General features: G+C 41.5%; 1 long non-coding RNA gene across 1 annotated transcript; it reads left to right on the plus strand.

Moving 5' to 3' along the window:
- Nucleotides 1–30: 30 nt before the first annotated feature.
- On the plus strand, nucleotides 31–3,338 carry Gm40316. Its single transcript, XR_868474.3, has 3 exons — nucleotides 31–168; nucleotides 2,144–2,212; nucleotides 3,218–3,338. It is a non-coding gene; the product is annotated as a predicted gene, 40316 (long non-coding RNA).
- The last annotated feature ends 5,013 nt before the right edge of the window (nucleotides 3,339–8,351 follow it).

Below are 8,351 nucleotides of genomic sequence, written 5' to 3' on the forward strand. Positions count from 1 at the left end.
AGAGGAAAGCCACTGTGAGGTCATGTCTTCCATCTAGAATAGGGAAGCTGCACCTATCTCAGCTGTATGGCTGCCTAAACAAGATCTGAACAGTGACACCACCAGTTGACATGCCAATGTGGATGGGGGAAGGCTCACAAGGCCTCAGCCCTAGATGAAGAGCTACAGGTAATGACTGACTGCTAAGAGAAGAAGGCTTAGTCTTGTCCAGGAGTGAACCCCCTGACTAGTTATCTAATATCAAGTGGTCAGCCCTAAACACCAAATGGACTCAACATGTTTTATTTGTATATCTATATGCATGTATTAAAATGTTATTATTACATATATGTACATATATATATACATACATAATATACATCTGTATATTATATTCTTATACATATATGTGTAACAATACTAATTTTTTAAAAAGAGAAAAAAGGGTCAAAGGAGAAGTAGGAAGGTTCATTTGGGAGGAGTTGGGGTGAATATAATCAAAATACATTGTATGAAATTCTCAAATAATTAATAAAAATATTTTTTAAAGAAGAAAGTGAGCTTTACCCTCTTCTCCCTTTTGAGTGTGGTTATTGGCTTCTGACAACATGAAGTAACCTCTATGAGCAGATTGTAAGAGACATTAATGGTTCCTCCTTAGTCTGTCTGCTCACTCACTGTCTATGTTTGATCAGTAAGACTATCAAGCATCTTTGAGGGGGAGCCCAGGCCCTGCACGAGCCTGTGAGTAGCTGCTCTGGAAGAGGACCACACAGCTCAATAGATGCTCTTAGGTGACTGCAGCCCCAGCCCACATCTTCACACAGCCTCCTAGCAGACCTTGAGCCAGGACCACATCCCTAACTCACGCCCACAGTCCTGACCCTCCAAATAAGATGGGAAGAAATAAGATGTTCTTAGTTACTTTTCTACTGCTGTGACAAAACTCCATGACCATTTATCAAAGAAAGCATTTAAGTTGGGGATCATGATTCTAGAGGGTTAGAGTCCATAACCATCATGGCGAGAGGAGAGAGAGAGAGAGAGAGAGAGAGAGAGAGAGCGCGCTAATGCTGCAGGCTTTTGAAACCTCAAAGCATCTACCCCCAATAATGAACCTCCTCCAACAAGGTCACACCTCCTAATCCTTCCCAAACTGTCTATATCATAAACAACTGTAATCCTTTTCTGTTTACCTCTTTTGCTTACACTGGATTTGTTTTAAAAAGATGTAGAAAGTTTACTAGAAACTTTCCTGTCCATTTTTTATTCATGTATTTATCATCATTGTCCTTCACCATCACTGGGTTTTCCTGTGTTAATGCCCTAGCTGTCCTGGAACTGGTTTTGTAGACCAGGCTGGCCTTGAACTCCCAGAGCTTTACCTGCCTCTGCCTCTCAAGTGCTGAGATTAAAGGCATGCACCATCATGCCCAGCTCCTGTCCACTTTTTTTTTTTTAAAATATTTTCCATATAGCAAGATCGATGCAGTTTTGAGTCATTTGGAAAAAAATAATTATCAAGCCAGTAAGATGGTCCAGCCGGTAAAGAAGACTGCCACCAAGCCTGATGACTCTGGGTGGTTCCCTGTGACTCATATGGTGGGTGAGAACCATCTCGCCCAGATTGTCCCCTCTTCTTCACATGTATGCCATGGCAACACACACACACACACACACACACACACACACACACACACACACACACATTTTTTTAAGAGAACAGTTAAAAAACATTTTTTCAAATGTCAGTGAGGAGAGAGGAAAGGGAGAAAGAAAGTGAAAGGGACATTTTGGAACCATGTGAAGAAAATGTTTAAAGAAAGAAGGAGCAACCATTTTTTTAAAGCTTTGCCCCGAGTTATATAACACACGTACGGAAAACTGAGCAAGGGACTTGTTGGAGACTGTTTGTTTTTCAAGGGGAAAAACTGATTTGGAGTAGGCCCAGAAGGACTGGGAGAGGGTGTGTGCACAGAAAGTACACAGTCTTCTTTGCACGAATTTTACCATAAAAAAAAGAAAATAAATAGGACTGTAGGAATCCAAAATGTTTGGGGGGTTGTTTCTGGTAAGAGGACAAGGGATATGGCACTTGTTGCTCTTACAGAGAACCCAGGTTTAGTTCCCCGTACCCATGATGGCTCACAACTTTCTGTTCTAGAAGATCCAGCACCCTCATCTAACCTCCAGAGGCACCAGGCATGCATGTGGGACACATATGTACATGTAGGTAAGACACATAAAAACAAAATAAATCTCTTTTTTTTGAACTGTGTAAATATAGCTCGTGCATAGAGCTGGTGGGACTTTTCCAACCCTGGAAGAAATAAGGCATCAGAGAGAACGTGGGTAGAATGTGGGTAAATGGAAGAGGTTGGGATGGAGCCCTCACTTGTAGGAAAGCCACACAGAGTAGCAGGAAGAAAGGCAGTATAGAGGCCAGGAAATAGGTGGATGCTGCTGTAAGAGCCAAGGACTTCTCACTGTATCTAGCACAGGCTGCTTCATTGCATGCTATGACTTTTCATTTCACTGAACATTGTTTAGGTGTCAAACACACAGGCTACAATTGGTTATAAACATTATGGGGAAAGTCCCTTTGCTTGCAAAAGAGAAGTAAATAAATATTTGTGGTTTGGTAAGTGTTATCTCGGAAGCACGCGAAACTGCTGCAGAGGCTAATTCTGAGAAAAATGGAACTTTCAGCATGTGTAAGCATGAGACCAGGACGAGTGTCTCAGAGCCAATGTTCCAGACCAGTAGCTTTTAAATTCGATGCAATTAGATGTTGGCAATGTGAGAAGCATTGCCCTCTGAGACAGATAAGTAAAGGCTATATTTGGCATTTGGTCAGCTTGAGGTTTATATAGAAAAACTTGCCTAAAAGTATTAATATTTTAGATCTCTGGTCCCAGTCTCTGCCTGTTGCATCTCAGTAGCAGACATCAGTCCTGCTTCCAGACAGAACTTGGTTCTTAGGTTAAAGTTTTACAAATACTTTTTTTGGTATGGATTCTAACCTCCCCTCTTTTTTGCCTATTAATTTTTAATAAGTTTTATTTTTTATTTTGTGTTTATGAGTATTTTCCTACATTTATGTCCATGCACCACACGTGTGCCAGTTGTGGTTCATTGAGTTGTGCGTGCTGGGAATTGAACCTGGGTCCTCTGAAAAAGCAGCAAGCTCTCTTTAACACTAAGCCATCTCTTAAGCCCTCTTTCTGTTTTGAGACAGGGCCTCATGTTCCTGAAGCGGGGGTCCAGCTTGCTGCCTTGGCAAGGGAAGCCTTGAACTTCTGATGTCTTGCATCTACTTCCTTGGTACTGGGATAATAAACCTATCATGGACTGCTGGAGACAGAACTTCACACTTGCTTAGAAGCACTGGGCTCTGGCTCCAATCCCCTGAGGTTTTGTTCTTTTGGTTAGGTGGAACTGATGAAAGGAGTTTCGATGTAGCTCTTGCATAGAATGCATAACACCCTATGATGAATCTCCAGCACGAACAAACAAAAGAGAAATTAAAAAAACATGTAAGACAGGTGTGATCATACATGCCTATACATGCCCATAATCTCAGCATGTGAGAATTGGAAGTAGGAGGACTAGGAGTTCAAGGCTAGCCTTGGTTACATCATGATTTTTTTGCTAGCTGAGGCTATGTGAGACTCCACCTCGAAAATCAAAACAACAATAACACATGAAATAAAAATGAGGAACTCACAAATGATTACTTAGATATTGACAGTGGACTTGAATTTTAAACATTGTTAAGCTTTGTGCATACATACATCTTAAAGTTCCAGGCACACAAACTGAGTGAGATCCATGCTCTTACAAGTTAGCATTAGGACATGAATAATTCACTTGGTGGTTCTCATTTCATAGTCGGGTTTCTGTGGACTGGGATGGACCCAGATGCAAAATCCAAACTCAGCTTCATGCAGCTGCACTCTGGCTCTCCTCATTCATTTAACAGCTTCCGGGAGGTTCTATAAGTGACAGTAGAAGAGACACAGCAGATGTGTATCACAGCTCCAGAAGTCTAGAGTGGAGAGATGGGTCTGTAGCAGATTGACAGTTTAAGGCCTGCAGGTGGGGCCACCTCCTGGGGATGCAATGTCTTCTCCTTTCCTCTCCCAGCTTTTGTCTGAAAATCAAACTGTCCTATTGGAAGCACGGCTGTGGTGGTTGGACATGCTTGGCCCAGGGAGCAGCACTATTTGGAGGTGTAGCCTTGTTGGAGGAATTGTGTCACTGTGAGGGTGCGCTTTAAGAGCTTCCTCCTAACTACTTGAATGCCTTCTTCTCCTGTTTGCCTTTGGTATAAGAGGTTGAATTCTCACCTCCTCCTGCACCATGCCTGCCTGGCAGCTGCCATGCTTCTGCCTTGATGATAATGGCTGAACTTCTGAACTTGTAAGCCAGCCCCAATTAAATGTTGTCCTTATAAGAGTTGCCTTGGTCATGACGTCTGTTCACAGCAGTAAAACTCTAAGACAACTGTTATTCAGAAATCTTTCTTTTCAAATACATATTACAGTGAAAACAATCCTCTGAAATCCAGACTCTCTTAGATGTGGAAGAAAGTCTCTTTCACTAAGACTTGAATAAGAGCTGTGTCTTTGTGGTTATAACAAAGTGGACAGATTCATATTTGACCACAACACCCAACACACTGACGTTGAAATAAAAACCAAGGAATATCAACAAACAATCGACGAAAACTGAGATGTTTTTAAAATAAGAAGGCTTACATTGTCTTTTAGAAATGGCTTCTTCTTAGAACACTTACATATGTGCAGTATCCGTGCCCGTGTGCACTTGAGTTCACGAGTGTGAAGGTGCCCTCACAGCCACAGCCACATGTGACTCTAGGTAACTCTGTATCCCGCAAGCTGTTGCTCCAGCTTCCTGATTAATAGTGTTTAAGCGCAGTCTCATTCCTCAGTGGCTCTCTCCAACAGAAATGGTAAATGCAAGGACCATCGAATATTTAAAATGGCAGTTTGCCAACGTTTAGAAACTCAAAAGTCTTTTTCCTTATCAGCAGGCATAAGTATTATGAAAACCCAAAGGAACCATGAATCTATATGAATTCTATATTTCAAGAATGGCACAATAATAAGGGGGGCTGTACACTGCATTGCTAGAGCAACCCACCCCAGCTATACTGAGTCAGATATGGAATCAGTGTGAAGCCTGAGCTTTGGGTTCTCTTGGACAGTTTTTGCAGCTGCAGCAGCGCCTTCCATGAAGCTCTCTCTTGCTTCTACAAGAAAGTCAGTTGTTGGCTTCAGGTAGCATTTTGTCTAAGCTCCATCCCACAGTTACTTGGCAATAGCCAGGTATGCTCCACCCCACGGTTACTCGCTGTAAATCTTTTTCCTTTTTAGCTGCTCTCAAAAAGTTGCTGGAAATACAGACACAGGGGTCTGTCCAACGTCTGGGTGAGCGCACAGAACCTTGTAGGTTGACTGGGATACGGTCATGAAGTACCTGTCTACCTTCTATTTCCTCCCTCACCTTCTCCTCCCGCCATTTTCAATCCCTTCTCTTTGCCTGCAGTTTATGTTTGTGAACAAAGCCAAGTCTGTACAGGTTTATAAAACAAAAGCTACCCTTCACTGAGTTCTCATATTTTCCCTTAACTACCATTTAGATATGCCTTCTTCAAAGAGCTAAACTTCTGGAAAGACTAATCAATACTTTTCCACACATTGGCACTGGCTGTTCTTTTCCTAGTACATTATAATCTGGATTTATTTTGCCCTACCCTATAATCTAGATTTGAATGAAATAATACTTGGAAACGTTATAAATAACCTTACTGATGCAGTTAGTAGCTGACTCACAGTCCTTATGAACATTTGGTTTGACCACATTCTCCTTTCGGGGATAGTCTTTGACTCTGGCTTCTATGACATTGCATTTTTTTGAACAATACAGACCTCCTAGCCTCATTAGTAGGCAAATAAAAACCAGATTTTGCATTAGTATAGAGCTCTCACTCAAAAGGACTTCTAATTCTTTTCTTTCTCTCCTTTCTTTCTTGCTTTCTTCCTTTCTTTCTCCCAGAAAAAGAACACAAAATGCATAATTTGCCAAAAGCATGTAAATAGTAGACCTCTGTCTTGTAATTGCATAGTCTATGAACTTTATAGTGATTTCTTTCTAATGATTTCTAAGAACTGATAAGGCAAAATACTTACCCTCATAGAACACAACTGCAGATACATTGAATAATTGTTATTTTTAAACGATGAAGAATATAGAGAAAAACACCCAAAGTCAAGCTCTGGCCTCTAAACATGTATGTACAGGTAAGTGTGCCCTTCCACATACATAGGCAGGACACACACACACACACACACACACACACACACACACACAAGTGCAACAATAATAATTGCAATTTTAAATCTTAAAAATCCATCCAGCACTGAGGAGATGACTTAGCAAGTCACACAAGTCTTTTTTGTTTGTTTGTTTTGTTTTGTTTTTTGTTTTTTCCAGTCAGGGTTTCTCATGTAACCCTGGCTGTCCTAGAACTCACTCTGTAGACTAGGGTGGCCTTGACCTCAGAAATCCACCTGCCTCTGCCTCCCAAGTGCTGGGATCAAAGTTGTGCGCCACCACTGCCTGGCAGTCACACAAGTCTTACAGCCTGAGTTTGATCCCCTGATCCCAAGGTGGAAAGAGAGAACCAACCCTGGAAAAATCTCCTTTGACCTCCACAGAGTGCTGTAACACACACACACTAATACAAATTAAAATTAAAAAAAGAGTGCAGCTAAAAAGGGAAACTTTGATGTCACTGAAGTCAAGAAGAAATTCATTAGATTGCTTGAATTTTTATGAATTAAGGAATACTCTGACATATTCCTTTAATAATGGTTTCACAGTAATGTCTAACAGGCTAACAGGGCTGGTGCTATACCTTGGAAACTAAGGACACTTACTGTCCTTCAGATTATCTGGGTTCAATTTCCTACACCCTCATCAGGTAGCTTACATCTGCCCGTAACTCCAGTTCCTGTACCTGTGGGGGTATACATGGTACACATAGACTCATGCAGCCACACACAGAAATAAAAATAAATAAATACTTAAAAACAAATAAAGTGACTTCTGAAAAACAAAAGTAATATCTAACAGGTAAAGCTGGGCTGATACCGCCTTGGCTATTTGCTCAATGAAGATATTTGAAAGAGTGCTTGTTAAAGACTCTTCCAGGGATGTCTCTATTCCTCTCAAAGAACAATGGCAAATGGAAGGAATAATTCCATCAAGTCATGCTTGGTGAACTAATGAGCTTAATTAAAGTTACTTTCCAAATCATGGGCAGCTTGCCAGCTATGCCTCTTAATACATCTTTCTCCCAAGCATATATGCTCAATTTTGTACCTTTGAGAAAAGGATGTGCCTCTGAGCTCTTGACTCTTCAGGAGGGCATGTTCGTGGAAGCAATCTTTTGAGGGTCTCCAGTGGGTACACCACAGCTGCTCTGATCACAAGGATGGAACCCAAGGCTTTCACAGCTGAGCTTAAAGTTCCGTGATTTCTGGTGATCCCCACGTTCCTGGTGCCATAGCAAGGGTCTAAGATGGTTAACAAATCCTATCGCCTTTCTCCATTGGATGGGCATCAGCTTCCAGGAAGGCTTTGGAGCTCACCCAAGTTATGTTTGAGTTCGTCCTTAGTGTGGGGTTCAGGAGCCATAGAGGTCTAGCCATGACTCCGGATTCATGTTTTACATGACTTTCTCTCTTAAATAAGCATACAGACAAGTTCGTGGATGCCATAGAACCAGTGAAAAACATATGAAATGAGGAATGGTGGGAAGTCTGACAATTATAGGAGTTCATAACTTCGTGGGCTGGAGCTATCAGAGGTATCAACGATATACTTTCAGGACTTGGTTCAGTATACGCACTCAGTAAACATGCCTAGGATCAGTGTAAGAAATGAATAGTTGGTGGTTAGGAGTGGCAGCCTGAGCTCTGACGAAAAGTTGGTCTCCTAGCATTAAAATATAGTCTCCTGGTAATACAGCCCCAGAGCCTAAACTCCTTTTCAGACTTGTTTTAACCCAAAACTGTGAAACACACATTATTTCTGTTATTCAGATGAGTAAATTCTGAGTCTCCGAGTTGGAGTGTATCCTGACTCTAGTGTTAGAATCAATCGGACACTAGACTGGAGGTTCTGACAGTTAACTTAAGAGTTCACGCTTAAAATTCACTACCTAGCCTAGAGGCTTAAAGCATAAGAAAATTTCTGTAAATCTTAAAATTAGGGAAGTCCAAGGAAAGTCATGGGATAAGGAGGGGACTTGAGGATGGAGGGGTTCCAAAATGTCCCTACTG

This window comes from Mus musculus, chromosome 5 (assembly GCF_000001635.26).
Source record: "Mus musculus strain C57BL/6J chromosome 5, GRCm38.p6 C57BL/6J".
Classification (NCBI taxonomy): Eukaryota; Metazoa; Chordata; class Mammalia; order Rodentia; family Muridae; genus Mus; species Mus musculus.